The sequence below is a fragment of the Microcaecilia unicolor genome, chromosome 9 (assembly GCF_901765095.1).
Source record: "Microcaecilia unicolor chromosome 9, aMicUni1.1, whole genome shotgun sequence".
Classification (NCBI taxonomy): Eukaryota; Metazoa; Chordata; class Amphibia; order Gymnophiona; family Siphonopidae; genus Microcaecilia; species Microcaecilia unicolor.
Window position 1 is genome coordinate 25539574 of NC_044039.1, and position 24610 is coordinate 25564183.

The following is a 24610-nucleotide window of genomic DNA, read 5'->3' on the forward strand; positions in this document are numbered from 1 at the left end:
AACTGTCAATCTGTTGTGACACTCTAGTCATCTTTTCATCCACATGGGAGTAAAATAATGCCTTTGGAAAACTCTCATTGGTCCAGTTTCTCTGTTTCTATTTATTTCCAAACTCTGGTGGGGCCCCCTCTTTTTTATCTTGTCATTTAGAGAAAATTTGATTAGAAACTGATCTGTCCGTTGCAGGGGCGTTATCCCGAAACTTCACAATTCGAGTTCATCTGTCTACCCCTTTGCAGAACACCGTCTAACATATGTTCCTTTTCATATGTGGGAGATTTGCATCACTTGCGTGAATCCTAATGTTACGGAAAACAGTGGTGATAGTGTCTGTGGTTTCAGTAAGTAAATTAAAGTGACCCATGATCATTTATCTAGGGCAGTGTTTCCCAAGTCGGTCGTGGAGTACCCCTTGCCAGTCAGGGTTTCAAGATCTCCACAATGAAAGATTTGTATATAATGCAGGAAATGTATGCAAATCAATTTCATGCATATTCATTGTGGATATCCTGAACACCTGACTGGCAAGGGGATACTCCATGACCGACTTGGGAAACACTGATCTAGGGAAGCTTACTGTTGCCTCTGTCCAAGAGATCTTGCACAGATGACATGTTGTTCCAGGATGCTCAGTAGACTGTGAGCAGCCAAATTGGTACCCTACCTCCTAGATGTATCAAAAGGCATTTTGATTCAGGTAGTTGCGGGATAGTCAATAGATTGTGTCTCTCAGATTACAATAAGAATGATTTGGCTCTTGAACCCATGAAGATGAAAACTCATTGGAACTCCCTGGCTACCTCAAATCCTTACTCAAAGCCCACCTCTTCGATGTCGCCTTCGGCTCATAACCACTATACCTCCATTGAGGAAATCTAGACTACCCCAACTTGACATTTCATCCTTTAGAATGTAAGCTCCTTTGAGCAGGAACTGTCCTTCTTCTTAAACTGTACAGCGCTGCGTAACCCTAGTAGCTTTAGAAATGTTAAGTAGTAGTAGTAGTCAAGATAGCACCATTAAGAAAGAAAAGTACTATTTGGAGAAAATCTACTCCCTGGTTCACCCTGAACTGGCAATGCTGAAATCTAAATGCTGACATTTGGAAAAAGTATGGAGAAGAAATAAGGAAGTCCTAGTTCAAAATGTATAAAAATAAAATTGCAGAAGTCAGAAGACTTTACTACTCAAATTTCATAGGTAATTCCTGCCTGAACACTAAATTGTTATTCAGCATAGTCAAGGGACTGACATCCTCATCAACTCCCCTCTCCAGAAGATCTCGCTGATTTCTTACAAAAAAAAAAAGTTACACAAATTTGATCAGAACTTGAAATTCAGGCCAAAGAGCCCCAAGCTAAAGTTTCTAAAGAAATAACCTCCCCGTCAAAGCACAGCATCGCAGTCGATGCTGTTCCAGGATGCTCAGTAGACTGTGAGCAACCAAATTGGTACCCTGCCTCTGAGACGTTTTTAAAGGCATTTTGATTCAGGTAGTTGCGGGATAGTCACTAGATTGTGTCTCTCAGATCAGGACTGCTATCCCTCCAGCCCACTTCCTTGGTCTTTTGATGATGTTTTAATGTTCTTGATAATTATGAATGTAGCTATGTACTCCACCTAGAAATGCTGAACATAAATACATAAATCCTGTTGCATATTATTCAGCCAGTTGGACTCCCCCAGTTTTATCCAGCCAGACCTCAGTTATCCCTAAAATGACTGGGTGGCGTTCATCAGATTATACTTTAACTTGTCACATTGCTCATTACAGAATCCATTTGCAAAGGCTAATAGGGTTGTGCATTCATTTTGAAATAAAATATGCAACGAAACTGTTTTGTTTCATTTCAAAATGACATGAAAAATTAGATTTTGTTTCGGTTTTCTTTCATTTTCTTTTGCTAATTGCTTGCATTATTTGCAAAAGAAATATTTTACAAAATCCGGGCACAATCCCAAAAATGAAAATCCATATAAATAAAATGGGGGGGGGGGGGGGGGGGGGAGGTGTGAATACCCCTAAAGGCTCATACAGTGTATTTAATTAAAAACATGATGTTACGAGAGAAACCAGTGAGGGGTAGTCTTATTACACAACTATAGTCTTTGAGGACCCTAAACTGGTCTCGTTCTCAGAGTAGCCGGTCTATGCAAATTAACTGCATTTTTAGACCACATGTATGCAAATACTTTGGATGAATAATGATTGTATATAACCTGTTTGCCCTTGCTGACAACTGCTGGCTTTGCACAAATCAAATTCAAATGCTTATTTGATTTTACCCTGAGGATCAGTTTCTATGCTGATACACCACTCACAATTTTCAAGTATTTCTTTGCTCACAGCTTCAAATACCCTAATGGAAGATAGAAAATGCACAAGTAATTGGTATAGTAGACGAAAACAGAAGTAAAGGCCTAAAGATGTGTTTTGCTTTAAAAAAAAAATGCTCTTTTTATTTAAACCACCTGTATATGCTTAACGCTCCCTCCAAAGTTTTGGTGGTCTAAGAAAGAGGATGTTTTGTGTTTTTCTTACCTCTCTTAGTATAAGAGGGGAAAGTTTATTATCTTTATTTCCTATATGTATTATACTTACTCTGTTTTTCTATAACAAGATTGAATACTTGTGAAAAATTGAAATTATAAATAAAATATTTAAAAATATATATATATATATGCTACATATAATTTCAGTGGTTATGTGCCTGGTTCCATCATTTAGCCCGCTAACACTGCGGACATAAAAATGTAAACCATGCACAAAGGCAAGCGGAGAAGAAGATTTGGTACATTACTCGTTCCATTATGCTTCTATTGTTGATACATTTCTACACTAGCCTGCTTATAATCGAACGAGAAAAACGCCCAAGTTCCGACCTAAATCGGGAGATGGACGTTTATCTCACAAAAACGAATAACGTAGTATAATCGAAAGCCGAACTTGGACGTTTTCAACTGCACTCCATCGCGGAAGCGTACAAAGTTGACGGGGGCGTGTCGGAGGCGTGGTGAAGGCGGGAATGGGGCGTGGTTATCACCCGAACAGAGATGGGCGCCTTTCGCCAATAATGGAAAAAAAGTATGCGTTTGTAGCTAGAATTTAGGGCACTTTTCCTGGACCCTGTTTTTTCACGAATAAGGCCCCAAAAAGTGCCCTAAATGACCAGATTAACCCCAGAGGGAATCAGGGATGACCTCCCCTGACTCCCCCAGTGGTCACTAACCCCCTCTCACCACAAAAAAAATGATGTTTCACAATTTTTTATTTTCACCCTCAAATGTCATACCCACCTCCCTGGCAGCAGTATGCAGGTCCCTGGAGCAGTTGTTAGGGGGTGCAGTGGACTTAAGGCAGATGGACCCAGGCCCATCCCCCCTACCTGTTACAATTGTGCTGCTTAATGCTTAGTGATCCAACCCCCCCAAACCCACTGTACCCATATGTAGGTGCCCCCTTCACCCCTTAGGGCTATAGTAATGGTGTAGACTTGTGGGCAGTGGGTTTTGAGGGAGATTTGGGGGGCTCAACACACAAGGGAATGGTGCTATGCACCTGGGAGCTCTTTTACCTTTTTTTTTGTTTTTGTAAAAGTGCCCCCTAGGGTGCCCGGTTGGTGTCCTGGCATGTGAGGGGGACCAGTGCACTACGAATCCTGGCCCCTCCCATGAACAAATGCCTTGGATTTATTCGTTTTTGAGCTGGGCGCTTTCATTTTCCATTATCGCTGAAAAACAAAAACGCCCAGCTCACAAATTGTCGAATAAAACATGGACGTCTATTTTTTTCGAAAATACGGTTCGGTCCGCCCCTTCATGGACCCGTTCTCGGAGATAAACGCTCATGGAGATAGTCGTTTTCGTTCAATTATGCCCCTCTAGGTGATACATTTTTTGTTGTTTAGTTGCTTAATCATTTCAATGCTAAGTGTGTGTTTGTCTGATTTAAAAATAAACATATTGCGGACTGTATATTATATTCCTCTGCAAAATTCTATATTAATAGCAGAGGAGCTTTGCATTTCTGCCTTGTGTCATGAGTTCAGTAAGGGCTTGTTTCATTCAAGAAGTTTGATCAAATGTTTAGGGGTGTGCAGCACCAATATTTTTATTTTGTTTCATTTCCCATATTGTTTAAAGGTTTATTTGTTTGTTGTTAGAATAACCTTGTATTTATTTATTTATTTATGTTCATTTCAGGGCAGTGCCATAAATAGTGTGCACTCGTGAAAGAGTGTGCACTATTTTTGACACAAGAAATAAACTGAGGCCCCGATATTCAGCCAGCGACAATCAGCATTTTGCTGACCGCTGTTGACGGTTAAGCCCAGCCCTTATTCCACCTACAAAATCCTAAACTCCCCTCAGCTGGGAAGACCAGATGTAGGGTTGGCCATACGGTCATTCCTCTGGTGCTACTGAATAAAGGATATTTGCATATCATCTCCCAGGCTTGGAGTCAGTTTGTCACCCTCTGCTCTTGTGTTGACTTCTTTGACGTTCCATGGAGGGGTGTTCCTGTTTCCTGCCCTTTGGCACCATAGCATATAAAAGCTTTTTTCACCTCACCCTGATTAAATCAATGATCTCTCCAGAGATCAAAGCAATGCTATGCAACCTCCGGGATGAAACAGTCCCTTCCAACTCTGCTCTTCATATATATCGACCACCTGGCTCTTGGCCAAAGTAGAACCTATGTTATTAGAGATCGTCTTTCAAGCTTTGTCAGTTTTCCTGGGTTGTCATTTTGGGCCATCTAAACTTGCACATGGAAGATGATACAGATCCCGATGTATCTGTAGCATTTTTTAAACTTTCATATCATCCTGGGAAGTGTCCTTCATGATTACAAACCCCACACATGAAAAAAGCCACACTCTTGACTTCTTGGGAGTGTTTCCTCCATAACTAGTGAATGATCCTATTTTGAATATGATGCCTTGGTTGGATTTCTTACTGGAGGCAACACTATATATGTGCTTATGTAGACCTACTCACCAAAATCCCCCTAAAATGATTCATTCCAGAGGTAAAATCAACAATGAGGCCTTCTGGCTTGAAATGTCCCAAGATAAGAATGATTTGCCTCTTGAACTCATGAAGATGAAATCTCATTGGGACTCCCTGGCTCAGTGCTAGTCAAGATAGCACCATTAAGAAAGAGAAGTACTATTTGGAGAAAATCTATTCCCTGGTTCACCCTGAACTGGCAACGCTGAAATCTAAATGCCGACATTTGGAAAACGTATGGAGAAGAAATAAGGAACCTGTTGACAAACAGGCTTGGAAGTCCCAGTTCAAAATGTATAAAAATAAAATTGCAGAAGTCAGAAGACTTTACTACTCAAATCTCATAGGTAATACCTGCCTGAACACTAAATTGTTATTCAACATTGTCAAGGGACTGACATCCTCATCAACTCCTGATTCCACAGCCTTAATGCCAAACCCCACTCCACAAGATCTCGCTGACTTCTGCGAAAATAGGAAAATAGTTACACAAGTTTGATCAGAACTTGAAGTTCATGCCAAAGAGCCCCAAACCAAATTTTCTAAAGAAATAACCTCCCTGCCAAAGGACAACATCGCAGCCGACCAACACTGGAATACTAAAATACAAACTAGTACATGTGTCCTGTTTTTCCTATATCGGCACGAAGCTGTGGAATGCATTGCCAACTGATCTGAAAAATATTCATGACCTTATCAACTTTCGGAAATCACTAAAGACCTTCCTTTTTAATAAGACTTACCACACTAATCAACAATAGGAACTCTAACATATCAAAACTTGCCTGACAATCTGTTTATTTTCTGATTTATTGAATTGATTATATCCATTATGTTATACCTGTTCTTTTTGTAACTAATTATCTATCTACTCTTGAATGGCGCTTGACATGGTGAAGTATTGTAAGCCACATTGAGTCTGCAAATAGGTGGAAAAATGTGGGATACAAATACAACAAATAAATAAGTAAAATACCTTCTCACCCATCTCCAGAGAAGAAGTTACCCTCCTATTAAAAAAGCTAGCACAATCTCATTGCACATTAGATACATGCCCCTCATTCTCCTCAATCCCTTCCTCCATGATACACTGGATAACTGAAATGACTAACGATCTGTTGAATAAAGGTATCCTACCAGTAGAGATGGGCCAGCTACAGACTTGTGGCATTCGAGTCTTCACAAAGATAACGGAATCTTATGTCAGTAAGCAGTTTTTGCAAAGTACCTGGATGACTACTTCCTGTCCAATTTGGCTTTAGAATTGGACTTGATATACTGTCTTTCTGTGGTTTTTGCAACTACTTTCAAAGCAGTTTACATAATATGTACAGGTTCTTATTTGTACCTGGGGCAATGGAGGGTTAAGTGACTGCTCACGCAGATTACTGTAACGCTTTATACTTAGGCCTAAGCTCCAACCGATATGGAATACTTCTGCCTGGTTGATCTTCAGATTACAAAAATCTTTATCAAACCCAGTTCCCCAGGATCAAAGTCTGCTGCATTAACCACTAGGCTAATCTTCCACTCCTATAGCCCACACCATGGAAACTCTACTGTTAACCCTGTTGTATATCAGATCTCAATTATCACTGGGCAAGCAAACCATATTACTGCAAGCCAACATTTCTGCAGCCTTCAATGCCGTAGACCACGATTAGAAAAGCTAAGTGAAATCAAGCACTGTTCCTGAGACTTCCTGGTTAATAGCAGCTACTGTATCTGTAAAAGCAATGAGATGTCACAATTCTGGGTGCCACCCTGTGAGGTACTACAAGGTTCCCTGCTCTTACTGCTGCTTTTTCATGTATTTTTCAATATTGGCTCAAGGTGAGTTACATTCAGGTACACTGGGTATTTCCCTGTCAGGCTCACAGTCTAATTTTGTACCTGAGGCAATGGAGGATTAAGTAACTTGCCCAAGATAACAAGGAGCAGCCATGGGATTTGAACTGGGCACTTCTGGATGGCAAGACTGATGCTCTAACCACTAGGCCACTCCTCCACACCATTTGTGTTGTCTCTTGGGAATATTAGGCTATTGAAAGATGAGCTATTGATTTCATATGCAGATGACATCTTCATGTTGACACCAGATTGTAGTAGCCTGTCAGATACCACTTCTAAATTATCTAGCTGCTTTAAATGCATTCAAACTTGGGTCATCAAGACTAGATTGATGCTGAACGTGAATAAAACCAAACTCTTGTGGTTTCACACTTCAAATGACCTCATCCCGAGTATGTTGATCTTGCCTACAGGCTTATCTCTACCAGTGGAAAAAAAATGAAAAGTATTAGGAGTGATCATGAATTCCACACTATCCTTCGAACCACAAATCCATCATTTATGGCAGAAGACATTCTACAAACTTAAACTGATCAGATCCTACTTTCAATCATCTTGCTAGTTCAATCGCTCGTTCTTTCTCACATGGATTACTGTAATGCTTTATACTTAGGCCTAAGCTCCAACCGATACGGAATACTTCGCCCAATTGATCTTCAGATTGCAAAAATCTGACATTCACACTCTACTTGAAACTACTACACTGGCTTCCAATCCAGAAGGGAATACTAGTCAAAGCTACCTGTTTATTTTCTCAAGTCATATATGGATCAATTTCAGTAATGCTGACTAACATTTTTAAAGGCTTCATATTTGGTCACTCTACACGACTACAACACCTCCTGATATTCTGTTCTCCAAGCGCTAAAAATTTTTGCTTCTCAAATACTCGGTTTTTCCTTCAAGATCATTCCCTTTTGGAATTCCCTACCTACTGCAATCCACCTAGAAGTCTCCTATCTTACCTTTAGAAAAAAACTGAAAACCTTCCTATTCGACGATTAATGGCCAGTGAGAGAACGTGAACCATTCTCTGCGTTACTAACACCTTGTGCAAAATGTAATGTGTTTATACAGAATGTTAAATAATGTAATTGCTGATGTGAACCTTTTTGGAGATGCGGTAGTTTAATATATTGATATTTAATGTTGGGGTACGGCATTGAATATCTGTTTTTGCGGAGTTGGCTAATGCATAGCCAGTTAAGTCTGTGCAGAATACGACAGCTAGGTTAGTCATGTGAAAGTCACAACCGTTGCACTACACCGACTTACAGTTGAGTGATGGTGCCATTTTAAATATATTTTTTTAGTTTTTAAGACACTACAAGCTCACTGAAGGGAAACGGGGTTGGAGAACTTCTACAGAGAAGGTTTTCCTAGGGTAATAATTTGAGATTGCCCTCTGTGATGGAAATGCAGCGAGCAAAACAGAGGGCAAGGGCATTTGGGGTATCAGGCCAGATTCCTGGAATAAACTCCCTATAGAATTGTGAGGTGAGGGGTTGAGGCTGCCTTAGAGAAATTTAAGAAAGGGGCTTAAATTGTATTTATTTCCCTGAGAGAATGTGGAGGATAGCCTTACTAGGAGCTATTTCTGTTTTTTGTTTTCTGTTTCTCTTGATTGATTTTATTGCCTTGAGCACCATCATGAATGATTTCTGTCAGGAAGAAGGTTTTTAAGGGGTCAGAGTGGACTACCATTGAGGGGTGTAATTTACCATTAACTTGTGTTATTTTAGCACAGGTCCCATTTTATGCAATGAGACCTAGTTACAAATAACTGGGGTTAACAGTAAAATGACACATCTTAAGTGTGACCTACGTTGATACCCCCCTCCCCCCTCAAATGTTTCATAAAGTAAAATAGATAATAAATGTCAACATGTACACTTGAAGCTAGTGGATTTTGCAACCTGGACCTATAAGTGCCAGCATTCACATCTATAGGTAAAAGATTTTACCAAACTGCAAATCTAAGGGGAGCTAGTTAAGATGTTGAACTCCTAAACCCCGTTTTTCAAATGTTGGTTTTTGCTGTTTGAATTAGTTTTGGACATCACATGCCCCCCCCCCCCATCGCTCCTCCAAACCCCAGATCTAAACATCTGACAGTTATTTATTTATTAGGATTTATTATCTGCCTTTATGAAGGAATTCACTCAAGGCGGTATACAACAAGAATAAGTCAAACATAAGCAATGGACAATTACAGCAGTATAAATATTCAAATAAGAATACAAAGTATGACATCGTGTACTGCTTACAATGTCAGCACAATACGTAATAGAATATTTTAATAGACAGCATAGGGTGTAAGCAATGATAGAACCTATAGATAGATAGATAAGCTACGGTAACAGGAGTAAGAAAATAAGGGGACTAATTTAAAGAAAGATACACATGAAGTCTACTCATATCATATCATATCTACTCATATCATATCATATCATACCGATATACTCATATCATCACCCCTCTCCTCAAGTCACTTCATTGGCTTCCGATCAGATACCGCATACAGTTCAAGCTTCTCCTACTAACCTACAAATGCACTTGATCTGCAGCCCCTCCTTACTTCTCTACCCTCATCTCCCCTTACGACCCTACCCGTAACCTCCGCTCTCAAGACAAATCCATCCTTTCAGTACCCTTCTCCACCACCGCCAACTCTAGGCTACGCCCTTTCTGCCTCGCCTCACCCCAAGCTTGGAACAAACTCCCTGAGCCCATACGCCAGGCCCCCTCCCTACCCATCTTCAAATCATTGCTCAAAGCTCACCTCTTCAATGTCTCTTTCGGCACCTAATCACAACACCTCTACTCAGGAAATCGAGACTACCCCAACTTGACATTTTGTCCTTTAGATTGTACGCTCTTCTGAGCAGGGACCGTCCTTAGTTATTAATTTGTACAGCGCTGCGTAACCCTAGTAGCGCTCTAGAAATGTTAAGTAGTAGTAGGTCTGAACAGTCCTTGAAAATTATCTTAACTACAGTAGAAGTGGATAATCCTGCTATAGTATGTACAGCCAGTGTTACTCCCTGTGTGTGTGATTAGCAAGTTAGTTACTTCTTCCAATGAAGGCCTGGCTGAAACGCCAAACTTTCACCTGCTTCCTGAAGTAGAGATAGTCTTGTGTTAAGGGAAGATTTTCAGGGAGTGCATTCCAGAGTGTGGGGGCATGCAATCTCCTTTGGAGATGGTATGGTTACAGATGCAAAGATGTAAGTGTTGATGGGGAAATGTGATGCATGTAAGTATTTCCCTACAAAATGGAAAATATTTGTATGTGTTCAAGGTTTACCCATACAACACTCAGAACACGATCCCTTCAATTCTGTGCATGCCACAGGTATACAAATGTAAGCATTGGCTTTTCTAAAATCATTACTTATTGGTATATATCATCTTTTTCCATGTCTGAATGGTATCCAAGACTTCTAAAGTGATCTCCTATGTGCTTAACTCAAAATTTACTTGCATTAATGTCCATTAACATGTGGCAACTCATTAGCTCACATTAGTAAATGAGGCCCTTTGAAAAATATGGCTATAAATTTGAACATTAAAATAAATTAAGTTAAATTACATGAAGAGTACTTGGAGCTATAATTCTTCCTGTTTAAAGAATATATTAATTCATTTATAATATTTCATACAGTAGGTCCTGAACTCATACTAATGGCTCAGATAGACCTATCGTACAGTACTGAATGCCATAAGAATGTACAATCAGTTTAATGTAAAGAATCAATTACTATTACATAAGAATTAGGCAGTAAATGCATAGGGGAACAATCACTAATTTTGAAGGTCCTTTCAACAGAGCCTATTGTGAAATACTGGGGGGGGGGGGGGGGGGGGGGACTGTGGCCATTCCGACCTGAATATCCCAATGTCATCAAAATTGCCTTTTTATATTGTATAGAAAGATCTTTGTATGATTCGAATGATTTAGTATGTTGACATCTCCAAACATGCTCACTATTCCTAAGTTGCTGTGTTATGAATGCTAGATCTTGATTAAACCAAGGGTCACTTTTCCTCTGCAGGTTACATGCTTGTGACTTAAGGAGAGTTAAAGTATTAAAGGTTGAGGAAAGATCAGTACTCCACAGTTCAGCCTTCTCATCAGGGGGAAGAGCCGAGAAAGTTTCAATATTCAATTCAAAATGTTCTTGAAAGAGTTCCTGTGTTAGATGACACCAATCTTTATAGGAGTAGATATTATGTGCAGGTGGCATTAAGATAGCTGAGTATATTGGGAAAATAGAAAGCATATAATGATCAGTCCAAGGTAATGGGCAAATTTAAAGAATGTAGTTCCTGCATTGAGAACACGGAATCAAGATTGCGTCCTCTGATGTGAGTGCGGTCAGTAACATGTTGAAACAAATCGCAATCAGAAATGAAATGTAAGAAATTTGTGGTAAAAAGCGCCGTGGAGGGGCATAATCGAAAGGGACGCCCAAGTTTTGCTGAGGATGTCCTCGCAAAACGTCCCGGCGAAGGGGTGGGGAAGCCCGTATTATCAAAACAAGATGCAGGTCCATCTTTCATTTCGATAATACGGTTGGGGACGCCCAAATCCTGACTTGTAGGTCTTCCTTGGAGATGGTCATCCCTAGACTTGGTCGTTTCTGATTTTCGGCAATAATGGAAACCAAGGACGCCATCTCAGAAATGACCAAATGCAAGCCTTTTGGTCATGGGAGGAGCCAGCATTCATAGTGCACTCGGTTGGTGTCCTGATATGCCAGGACACCAACCGAGCACCCTAGGGGGGCACTGCAGTGGACTTCACAAATTGCTCCCAGGTACATAGCTCCCTTACCTTGTGTGCTGAGCCCCCCAACCCCCACCCAAAACCCACTATTGTACACCACTATCATAGCCCTTACGGGTGAAGGGGGGCACCTAGATGTGGGTACAGTAGGTTTCTGGTGACTTTTGGAGGGCTCACATTTACCACCACAAGTGTAACAGGCAGGGGAGGGATGGGCCTGGGTCCGCCTGCCTGAAGTGTACTGCACCCACTAAAACTGCTCCAGGGACCTGCATACTGCTACGATGGACCTGAGGCTGGCATAGAGGCTGGCACAAAATATTTTGAAAGATAGTTTTTGAGGATGGGAGGAGGTTAGTGACCACGGGGGGAGTAAGGGGAGGTCATCCCCGATTCCGTCTGGTGGTCATCTGGTCAGTTCGGGCAACTTTTTGTGGCTTGGTCATAAGAAAAACAGGACCAGGTAAAGTCGTCCAAGTGCTCGTCAGGGATGCCCTTTTTTTCCATTATGGATCGAGGACGCCCATGTATTAGGCACGCCCAAGTCCCACCTTCGCTATGCCACCGACACGCCCCCGTAAACTTTGCTCGTCCCCGTGACTTAAAGGAGTTGGGGATGCCCAAAATTGTCTTTCGATTATGCCGATTTGGGCGACCCTGTGAGAAGGACGCCCATCTTCTGATTTGTGTCGAAAGATGGGCGTCCTTTTCTTTCGAAAATAAGTATGTTAGTATCTCCGGGGTGTATGTTAAGATCTCCCAATATGAGTTGAGATGAGTTGACACAATAGTTGTAGATGAGATTTTGTACTAAATAAGAGTAGTTGTCACTGGGGGAGGATAATATAGTAAAAGAAAATCTACTTTTGATGGACTTAGTTGCGATTGTAATGAGACGTGTTCTCATTTCAGTTTCAAAGAGTGAATAATAACAAGGCCGTCTCATCTTTTATCAACCCAATTGATAAAGAAATAGGAGTACCCCTGAGATGGGGCCTGATTGAGATAAGAAATAGCTTCAAGTAACCAGGTTTCCACAAAGCAGTGATAATTAAAATTATTAGTCAAGATCAAATCTTTAATAATAAACTGGATTCCACAGAGGGAATGTACATTTAAAAGTCCAATGTTATAATTGGTGGCGGAATGATAACTAGATGTATTATTAGGCATGGACAGATATATTGAAGATGTCTTTACCTGCGGTAGGCGAGCTGGCTTTCGAAAAATGTCAGGTCTATGACTCCAATCAACCAGAATGAAGCAGCCACTAGTTATTAGCAGATGATGCCAGGAAAGAAGATTAAAAAAGAGAAAGATTTCTTCCAATGATGTTTTAGTACAATGACATCTCCAAAGACGCTCACTATGCCTAAGTTGCTTTAGAGATATGCTTCAAACAATAGTGGCTTTTTGCCGTCAAAATTGTCTTTTTATATTGTCTAGACAAATCCTTGTATGTTTCCAATGATGTTTTTGTACGATTGACATCTCCAAATATGCTCACTACGCCTAAGTTGCTGTTTCATGAGTGCTAGATTTTGATTATACCAAAGGTCATTTTTCCTCTATAGGTTAGGTGCCTTTGACTCAAGGGGAGCTAAAGTATTAAAGGTGGTGGAAAGAGCATGAAAGAGCACACTTAAGTACATAAGTATTGCCATACTGGGAAAGACCAAAGGTCCATCAAGCCTAGCATCCGGTTTCCAACAGTGGCCAATCCAGGTCACAAGTACCTGGCAAGATCCTGAAAAAGTACAAAACATTTCATAGTGCTTATCCCAGAAATAGTGAATTTTCCCCAAGTCCATTTAATAATGGTCTATGGACTTTTCCTTTAGGAAGCTGTCCAAACCTTTTTTAAACTCTGCTAAGCTAACCGCCTTTACTACATTCTCTTGCAACGAATTCCAGAGTTTAATTATACGTTGAGTGAAGAAAGATTTTCTCCAATTCGTTTTAAATGTACTACATTGTACTACATTGTGCTACATTGGAGGAGTAGCCTAGTGGTTAGTGCAGCGGACTTTGATCCAGGGGAACTGGGTTTGATTCCCACTGCAGCTCCTTCTGATTGTGGGCAAGTCACTTAACCCTCCATTGCCCCAGGTACAAAATAAGTACCTGTATATATGTAAACCGCTTTGAATGTAGTTGCAAAATACCACAGAAAGGCGGTATATGAAGTCCCATTTCCCTTTCCCTTTCATCGCATGCCCCCTAGTCGTAGTATTTTTAGAAAGTTTAAACAGACGCTTCACATCTATCCATTCAACTCTACTCATTATTTTATAGACCTCTATCATATCTCCTCTCAGCCGTCTTTTCTCCAAGCTGAAGAGCCCTAACCACTTTAGCCTTTCCTCATAGGGAAGTCGTCCCATCCCCTTTATCATTTTTGTTGCCCTTCTCTGCACCTTTTCTAATTCCACTCACATCTTTTTTGAGATGCGGCGACCAGAATTGAACACAATATTCGAGGGCCTGCTCCTTCTACACATGCCTCGTGTGCATGCCCATAATCCACACCTGCAATATATACCGCAAGAGGAATTTAGTGACATACAGTACCAATGGTGACATCACTTTCGGTGTCACATGATCACAGTCTGAAGTAGAGCGACGAAGGACAGCAGTCAGTAATGAGTTGAAGTCCAAGTGTGCAAAACACAGTAAAGAAATTCAGAAAGACAATATAGAGTATTGCTTTCAGATAGAGATAAAACAAGTGTAGCCAGTGGAACTGAGTGAAATACAGTACTAATGGTGATGTCATTTCCAGGGTCATGTGGTTGAAGTGATATCACCGCTTGGACGTCAATCCATTACTGACTGCTGTCCTTCCTGTTTCTGCTCACGACTTCAACCACATGACTCTGGAAATGACATCAGCATTAATGCTGTATTTCACTAAGCTGTATGTTGTTGCACAATTATAAAAACCCTTTTGTGCTTATAAAACAGGCTTTACGTAAAAAAAAAATAAAGTGGTTTTAAAAATTGTCTCCTTAGAGAACAAATCTTTGGAAGGATTAATCTTTTCTGTCTGCATCACATTATGTCCAGGTATGTAAGGGGTATAAGCCATATGAATGGTAACAATGCCAAAATAAAGAACAATAATTATATGTGAAACCAAAAAATATTTGAAGACTAAAAAGCTATCAAAATAATCTAATAGTTTACAAAAGAAGGGACCCTTTTACTAAGCGGCGGTAAGCCGCTTACTGCACACTAAAAGGTACTACCACCAATGACGTAGCTACCTGGGGCCTTGGCCCTCCCAGATTTTCTCCAGGCCCCTGGTTTGCAGGCGGGGGTCCCAAAACCCTGCCAGCTGAAGCCGTGTCCAGTGCCGCTGCGTTGCCTGCCTTGCTCTCTCCTCCCCCTCACATCCTGCACGCTCCTTTTAGTGAAATTGAGAGTTTCACTTAAAGGAGCGTGCAGGATATGAGAAGGAAGAGAGAGCAGGGCAGGCAACGCGGCAGCGCCAGAGACCGGCGCTGGAGAAGGCTTCAGCTGGTGGGGGTTGGAGGCCTCCGCCAGCCAAGGTACTTTGCTGCAGCAGAGGGTGGGGGCGGCAGGGCGCCGGGGAGAGCAGCAAGGTGGCGGTGGGGCGACACTTCAACTCTCGGTGGCCATTTTGAATCGGCTCCGAGGATCAGCAACAGGAAGGATCATACAGGGCAGTGCTCCGGGCAGGAAAGAGGGGGCTCTTTCCTGTCCTGAAGGCGGAAGAGGTCACTAGACCACCAGGGTACTAGTAAGTAAGGGGAGGGGAGGCTAGCAATCTGCCCATTTGTCCGGATTTCTGGACAAACGGGCAGATTGGCAAAACCCATCCAGTTGCCCGGACATGTCCGGGTAAATCCGGACATATGGTAACCCTACTACGTGGTAAGATTTTTCTTACTGCATGGCCATTTTGTTTATGGGGCTTTTTTACCCGCTGCAGTAAAAATGAACCTGGCGCATGGGAAAAATGGTCCCTGACGCTACCGCAGGGCCCTCTCTCCTGCAACTTAGTAAAAAGACCCCTTAAATGCTTATCCCTCAATTCTATAAAAGTCGCAAAAAATTGTGCGTGCAAATTTGGGACAGGGCTCTCTTGTACTGTTTTCCTGACTGATTGTGCTCTGTCCTATTTTATTTTGGTGTTCCTTTTACCACCCTTATTTCTTTTTATACTTTTGTAAATCATTAAGACTTGGTTTTCCATGATATGGCGATCAATCAAATTCTTGAATAAACATATACAATTCAATAACATGCCAATTGGCACCAATAATTGGTTTAAGAACTTAAGAATATCCATACTGATTCCATTTAACCCAGTATCCTGTTTCCAACAGTGCCCAATTCAGGTCACAATTACCTGGCAGAAGCCCAATTATTAGTAGTATTCCATGATACCAATCCCAGGGCAAGCAGTGGCTTCCCCTATATCCATCTCAATAACAGACTGTGGACTTTTCCTCCAGAAACTTGTCCAAACCTTTTTTTTAAACTTAGATCTCCTAACCGCTATTACCACATCCTCCTGCAGTGAGTTCCAGATCTTAACTATTCTTTGAGTACAAAAATATGTCCTCCTATTTGTTTTAAAAGTATTTCCATAGAATTTCACTGAGTGTCCCCTGGTCTTTCTGAAAAAGTGAAAAATCAATTCACTTTTACCCATTTAACACCACTCAGGATTTTGTAGACCTCAATGATATCCCCCCTCAGTCATCTCATTTCCAAGCTGAAGAGCCCTAATTTCTTTTGCCTTTCCTCATATGTGAGGAGTTCGGTTTATGGAGTGTATCTAGATTTTCAGAAAAATTTTGACAGAGCAATTATTGGTGCTAATTGGAGTTAATTAAAATTTATGTGCGGGTCTAAAAAGGGGGCATGGCCATGGGAGGGTTCATGGGCGGATTGGGGGTATTCCCACAATTTATGCGCATTACATAATAATGGGGATCCATCCTTAAGATAGGTGCGTGGATTTACACAAGGTTTCATTGGTATAATTGGTTGTTTTGAGTGGAGTTGAACGGGTAGATGTGACGCATCTGTTCATGCTTTCCAAAAATACTAGGACTAGGGGGCATGCGATGAAGCTACAATGTAGTAAATTTAAAACGAATCAGAGAAAATATTTCTTCACTCAACGTGTAATTGAACTCTGGAATTCGTTGCCAGAGAATGTGGTAAAGGCGGTTAGCTTAGCGGAGTTTAAAAAAAGGTTTGGACGGCTTCCTAAAGGAAAAGTCCATAGACCATTATTAAATGGACTTGGGGGAAAATCCACTATTTCTGGGATAAGCAGTATAAAATGTTTTGTACATTTTTGGGATCTTGCCGGGTATTTATGACCTGGATTGGCCACTGTTGGAAATGCTTCCTTTGGTCTTTCCCAGTATGGCAATACTTATGTACTTATGAAATGCAGTCACAGTTCCCAGTGCTAAGTGTTATTCTATAAACAGCAACTAACTTTAAGCACTATGTATAGGATAGCACTAAAAGCTATATTTTAGGTGCCATTTATAGAATGTAGTCCTTATAGTGTATTTGCAAGGGGGAAGTACACAGGAGCATAGGCAGGACATGGATGGGGTTTCCATTTACATTAACTTACAGGCTATTGAAAGTTACATGCATCCCTGCCACGCTTAGGGGCCCCTTTTACTAAGCCGTGGTAGGCTCTATGTGCGTACCTCGCACACCCAAATGAGACTACCGCCAGGCCAGTAACCCTCCTGGCAGTAATTTCAGGTTTGGCCCGTGCCCATAATGCGTGGATGATTGATTTATTTATTTATTTCCTCATACAGAATCAGCACTTGGCACACGCCAACCAGTCACTACGCATGTAACGTGTGAGCCTTTACCGCTAGATCAATGGGTGGCTTTAAGGGCTCAGGCCGGTTTTGGGCGCGCGTTGGTTTTAATTTTTACCACAGGCCCTTTTCCCGTCCAATTAAAATAAAGCTCTTTTTTGTCGATGTGGTAAAAACTGGCCTGGCGTGCGCCCAATATACACGCCTACACTACCGCAGGCCACTTTTTATCACGGCTGAGTAAAACGGCCCCTTAGGCACCTGAACTTCTGCCAGCTCTGTAACACCTGTAAATGTGGCTGCCTAAGGGGCCTTTTTACTAAGGTGCGCCAAACAAAATGGCCTGCGCTGGTGTAGGCGCGTGTTTTAGACACACGCAGGCCTTTTTTGGGGGGGGGGGGGGGAGTCAAAATGGACACACAACAAAATTAAAACCAGCATGTGTCCATTTTCAGCCTGAAACCTTACCGCCACCTATTGACTTAAGGGTAAGGTCGCACACGTTAACCAGGTGGTAATCATCAGCGCACTTACACTTCTGATTACCGCTGGGTAAGCGCCACGCGGTAGAACATTTCTACTGCGTGTTTTGGACACACATCAAAAATGGAACTACTGCCCGGGGCATGCGGAAGCACAGTGGTAGTTCCAATTCGATGCACGTTGGGCGCGAGTAGGCGCCTACGCATCTTAGTAAAAAGGCCCCTAAATGTTAGATATGTCAATATGGGGTTTCACTTCTATAAAAGAATCTAGATGCCTCGGTTCCTTTATAGAGCAGGCACCTAAATAGAAGTGCCCTGCTCTAGAATTGCCCCCCCCCCCCCCAATGTGCATTAAATCAATTTAGTGCACACTAAAATTTTTAAAGCACGCTAATAAATGCACTGTGGACAGAATGTCTAAGTTACTTCTCAGGATTTGTTATTGCTTTGCAGGAGATGTGCCTTCAATTGTTTTGGTGCAATTGGCCTGTGTGAGTTTCACAGGAGCTACCCCTGTGCTCAGGAAAGTCGAAAGTTCCCAGCTTTTTCATAGAAGTTAGCATACGCTGTGTCTGTCCCCTTCTCCACTACTGCTAATTCCAGACTCCGTTCCTTTTACCTCACTGCACCTCACGCCGGGAATAGACTTCTCGAACATGTCCGTCTAGCCCCGTCCTTGCCCATTTTCAAATCCAGGCTAAAAGCCCACCTCTTTAACGCTGCTTTTGACTCCTAATCACTGCTCACTTGCCTGTACCTTTTATCCCCACCTCTTTAATTCCCTTACCTCTTAATTGTTCTGTCTGTCTGTCCTATTTAGATTGTAAGCTCTTTGAGCAGGGACTGTCTTTACGTGTATGGTGTACAGCGCTGCGTATGCCTTCTGGTGCTATAGAAGTGTTAAGTAGTAGTAGTATATAGAGGCCCGTTTTACCAAACTGCAGTAAAAAGTGGCCTTAGCATGTACTTTCGCAGGTCATTCCCGCACGCTAAGGCCATTTTTCCTGCATAGTTTAAATGGCCGCTTTTTCTATTTTTTAAAATTAATGACCATGCACCAATTTTCCCATTAGCGTGTAAGCGCTTGCTGACACCTATTTTGTAGGCATTAAGCACTCACATTGCTAATCACGAGTTAATCAGTTAGTGCTAACCAAATAGTGCAGAACACAGCCCCAGCGCTAAAAAATAAAAATAAAAATTTAGCACGTGGCAAGTGGGCAACAATGCCAAAATTACTATGGATGCCTGAGCATGCCCCACAGTAAGTAAAAAGACCCCATAATTTGCAAAACCGAAACTAGCTACAATAGATGCCTTTAACTGCCTGCTTCTCAGTTGCGGTATTGTTGAATGAATGGCCATTCTTTAGTATTTCCACATCATCCATAATGTGTTGCCCCAAAATTCTGATAATCAGTCATCTATACGTTTTCCAAGTCACTGAAGTACAGCTTGAATAGTAGCAACACCATAAAAGCTTACATTTCCAAATCTAGCCACTGACAAAAATGATAAAATGTCATTACAGCATGAAGAGCATCAATTTGATAACCTAGCTGGAACTCATTTTTTGTTTTTGATGAGCAGATTTCCACATCACAAAATCTGAATCTTCATTAATACTCTGGTTGGCTGTCACGGCAGGATCATCAAAGACTGAGAGGCTATGCAGTCTGAAATAATCACTCAGCTTTACAATGAAACATTAAAGTGAAACGTGACTGTTAAGATTCAAAGTAGAGAGACCAAAATGATAAAAGGGATGGAACTGTTCCCATATGAGGAAAGACTAAAGAGGTTAGGGCTCTTAGCTTGGAAATGAGATGGCTGAGGGGGGAATATGATTTAGGTCAATAAAATCCTGAGTGGTGTAGAACGGGTAAAAGTGAATCGAGTTTTTACTCGTTCCAAAAGTACAAAGACTAGGGGACACTTCAATGAACAAATATTTTTTCGCTCAATGAATAGTTAAGCTGTAGAACTCTTTGCTGGAGGATATGGTAACAGTGGTTAGCATATCTGGGTTTAAAAAAGGTTTGGACAAGTTCCTGGAGGAACTGATGAGATAGACATGGGAAAGCTACTGCTTGCCCTAGGGTTGGTAATACAGGATGTTGTCACTATTTGGGTTTCTGCCAGGTACTTGTGACCTGGCTTGACCACTGTTGGAAACAGGGTACTGGGTTAGATGGACCATTGGTCTGACTCAGTATGGCTATTCTCATGTTCTTAAGTAAAAAAAAAAAAAACGAGAAACACTGTGCTAGGAAAAATATGGACTAGATTTAGTATGATAGTCAAAAAAGTGTATTTTTATAGTTAGCAGTACAAGCTCTTGAAATGTGCCGCAGTTTAAGCTTGCTGATGTGAGATTGCACTATATCTAATGTAAGAGTACACTACAGCAATCCCTTTTTAAACTAGGGGGGCCCTTTTACTAAGTCACGTAAGCGTCTACGCATGCCCAACATGCGCCAAAATGGAGTTACCGCCCAGCTACCGCGTGACTCTTGCAGTAATTTCATTTTTGGCACGCGTCTGATACGCGCATCTGAAAAATAATTTTTGTTTTCAGACATGTGTATTGGGCGCATGCCAAGTGGTATTTTATGCACGTAGGTCATTACCGCCTGGTTACTGTGTGAGACTTTACCGCTAGGTCAATGGCTGGCGGTAAGGTCTCAGACCAAAAATGGACTTACGACAATTTTCATTTTGCCGCGTGTCCATTTTCAGCAAAAATTTTATAAAAGCCTTTTTTTGCAGATGCGCTGAAAAATTATTCTGCGTGTGCCCAAAACACGCGTCTACACTACTGCAGACCATTTTTCAGGCCACCTTAGTAAAAGGACCCCCCAAATGTCTTATTTTGTGTCAAATTTCAAATATTTATTTATTTGTTGCATTTGTATCCCACAATTTCCCACCTATTTGCAGGCTCAATGTGGCTTACATAGTACCGGAGAGGCGTTCGCAGACTCCGGTGTGAACACATACAAAGTGCATAAATGATAGATGTACAACTCTAGCTGGCCTTTCATTAGGGTGTGACGGTAACTCCAGAGGCTCTACACAAAAGATATTTTTTAAAAAATTTAAAATTATAACATCCAAGTATTACTTATAAAGCAAGAGAGTACAATGAGTAATCAATAAAAGAGCAAAAAATAATTAAAGAAAATGCAATAACTTACAACTCTCTAATCAATGCCACCATAGGGAGTAAACAATTTACACATGGGAGAAAAGGAAAAAGAAAGCTATTAAACACAAGTATAACAGATTGCCAGCTATCAATCAGCCAAATCTATATTGAAGACTCATATATGAACTTCAGAACATCCTACCACCTGAAAAATTCCTTCAGCAGATTGTGAAACAGGGGTTTTAGAAGATAAGATAAGGGGAAATGGTTAGTGATAGGAGTATACGGCCATCCACCTGGCCAAGATGAACAGACAGATGTAGAAATGTTATCCGAAATTAGGGAGGCTAACAAACTGGGGAGCAGAATAATAATGGGTGCTTTCAATTACCCCGATAATGACTGGGTAAATGTATCATCAGGGCATGCCAGGGAGGTAAAATTCCTTGATGAAATCAAGTATTGCTTTACGGAGCAGCTGGTTCAGGAACCAACAAGAGGGGGAGCAATTCCAGACCTAGTCCTTAGTGGAACGCATGATCTAGTGCAGGAGACAATGTTGCTGGGACCACTTGATTACAGTGATCATAACACGATCAGATTTCAGATATTCTATGGATTAAGTACACACAGGAAATCCATTATGTTAGCATTTAACTTTCAAAAAAGGAGACTATGATAAAATGAGGAGAATGGTTAGAAAAAAAAACTTTCAGAGAAGCATCTGAAAAGGTCAAAAATTTACATCAGGCGTGGAAGCTATTCAAAAATATCATCTTGGAAGCCCAGACTAGATATATTCCATGTATTAAAAAGGGAGGGAGGAAGGCCAAACAACAGCCAGCATGGTTAAAAAGTGAGGCGAAGACGCTATTAGAGCTAAAACGAAATCCTTCAGAAAATAGAGAAAGATCCAACTGACAATAATAGGAAACCTCATAACGAATGGCAAGTCAAATTCAAAGCGCTGATGAGGAAGGCAAAGGGAGACTTTGAAATGAAGATTGTATTGGAGGCAAAAACACATAGTAAAAACTTTTTTAGGTACAGTATTCTAGAAGCAAGAAGCTGGTAAAAGAATCAGTTAGACCTCTAGATGGCCAAGAGGGTAAAAGAGGCACGCAGGGAAGATAAGGCCATAGTGGACAGATTAGGTAAATTCATTTCTTTGGTTTTCACCGAGGAAGATGTGGGAGAGATAGCAGTAGAAAGCAAAAAGTGGGAGAGCGACCAAGGATGCCAGAACCTGGAGGATGTTCGTTAATAAAGAATTTTATTAAAAGTTTTGAAGACTCGACACAACGTCGTGTTTCGGCCGTCAGGCCTGCATCAGGAGTCTGCCGTGCAGAATGCTGCAGATCAATAATGAGGGAGATCCTTTGAAGATCTCACAGCAATCTCTTGTGCAGAGTATTACTGGATGACATAAAGGATGATTCTTCAAAAGGAACGTAGGTAGTCTTTAAGAAGACTGTTGAATAATCCGTCAGAAACACTGCACGTATTGCTGTGAGATCTTCAAAGGATCTACATCATTATTGCTCTGCAGCATTCTGCACGGCAGACTCCTGATGCAGGCCTGACGGCCGAAACACGACATTGTGTCGAGTCTTCAAAACTTTTAATAAAATTCTTTATTAACGAACATCCTCCAAGTTCTGGCATCCTTGGTCGCTCTCCCACTTTTTGCTTTCTTCTGTTTTTACCGTGGGGTGTTTGAGTTCTCTGCTTGTCGGCGGATCTCCTCCCGGGGAGATAGCAATGCCAGAAATGGTATTCAATGCTGATGAGTTAGGGAAACTGAAACAAAACTCTGTAAACCTGGAAGATGTAATAGAACAATTTTTCACATTGAAGAGTATCAAATTGCCTGGACCGGATGGTATATATATCCCAGAGTACTGATAGAAGTGAAAAATGAACTTACAGAGCTATTGTTAGTAATATGTAATTTAACTTTAAAATCAAGCATGGTACTGGAAGATTGGAGGGTGGCCAATATAACACCAATTTTTAAAACGGGTTCCAGAGGTGATCCGGGAAATTATAGACTGGTAAGCCTGACGTTGGTGAAGGGCAAAATAGTAGCGACTATTATAAAGAACAAAATTTATAGAGCATATACATAAGCATGGATTAATGAGACAAAGCCAACATGGATTTAGTCAAGGGATATCTTGCATCATCAACCTATTACATTTTTTGAAGGGGTGAATAAACATGCGGGTAAAGTTGAGCCTGTGGATATTTTGTATCTGGATTTTCAAAAGGCATTCCCTTTTTTAACTGTCTTATTTTGTGACAAATTTCAAATATGCACGTTTACGTCCTTGGTGATAAAATAAATGATAAATGTACAGCTCTACCTGGCCTTTCATTAGGGTATGAGGGTAACTCTGGAGGTTCTATGCAACACTTATGTTCTTAAAGTAGTAAGCTGTGATAGATCAAAACAGACATATTTAACATTTTCATAACAAATCAAACATTTACAAGGAAATTAAAGATAGAACCGACCCCAATGCTGTAAAACTCTAGGCCTCAGAAGTAAAAATTGATGATGATGGGCCTGGGTAGCTCTGCGCAAAAAGCAAAAGGTATTTATATCTGTGCATATTGCTTTAAATAAGAATTAAAGGGCAGGGGGACAAATGATTGTGTTACGAAGGAAGAATGTGAGTTGTACCTGGTGGCTCTCTTAAGGTGTTTGCTTATTTTCTGGAGTCTTGATTCTTTGTCCATTGCTATGGATATAAAGAAGAGGACAGTGCAGAGAACTACCCCAGCTGTCTCTTCTCCTTCCCCTCCTCCCCAAGATCTCCAGAGAACTTTACCAGAGATGCTGCACTGGAATATTCCACTTCCACCAGGGTAGTTCATTGCTGCAGTTCCAGGAACCTCTGCACTGGACAGTGTTCTTCCTTTGAGTCCTGATGGGTAGACTGTCATCCACTGTTAGGGTTGGTGCTAGCCTCAGTGTAGAGCATGAACAGCTCTGTGTAGGAAGAAACCGTGACTGCTGCTGGAAATGTTCCAGTGTTGTCAGTAGTTTGTCTCCAGAGAGTTTGATACGTTGGCAGACTGTCGGAGTCTTGCTTGTTATCTCGTATTCAGAGTGAGGATGAGAGGAAGGTTCAGAATGGCATTGGATTCCTGACTCTTGAGATACAGTCTGCAGTGAGAGGTGCTATGAATAGAACTTCTCTCTGCAGAAATCCTCTTGTGTATCCCAGGATAGATTTTGGATACGGTTGGTCTCCTTAGAGAAGACAGTGATTAGATGTGCACAGATATGGTGGACAGTTGTCTTGAAGGGCTGAATAGGGACTGATATCACAAGAGAAAGGAGGAATAATGTGGAGGGGGATGATCGAACGGGGCCGCCCAACTATAAGGGCGGCCATCTCTAATGACGGCCCCGTTAAGCGGCGTACCCGACTGTATTATCGAAACAAGATGGCCGGCTATTTTTCGTTTCGATAATACGGTCGGGGCT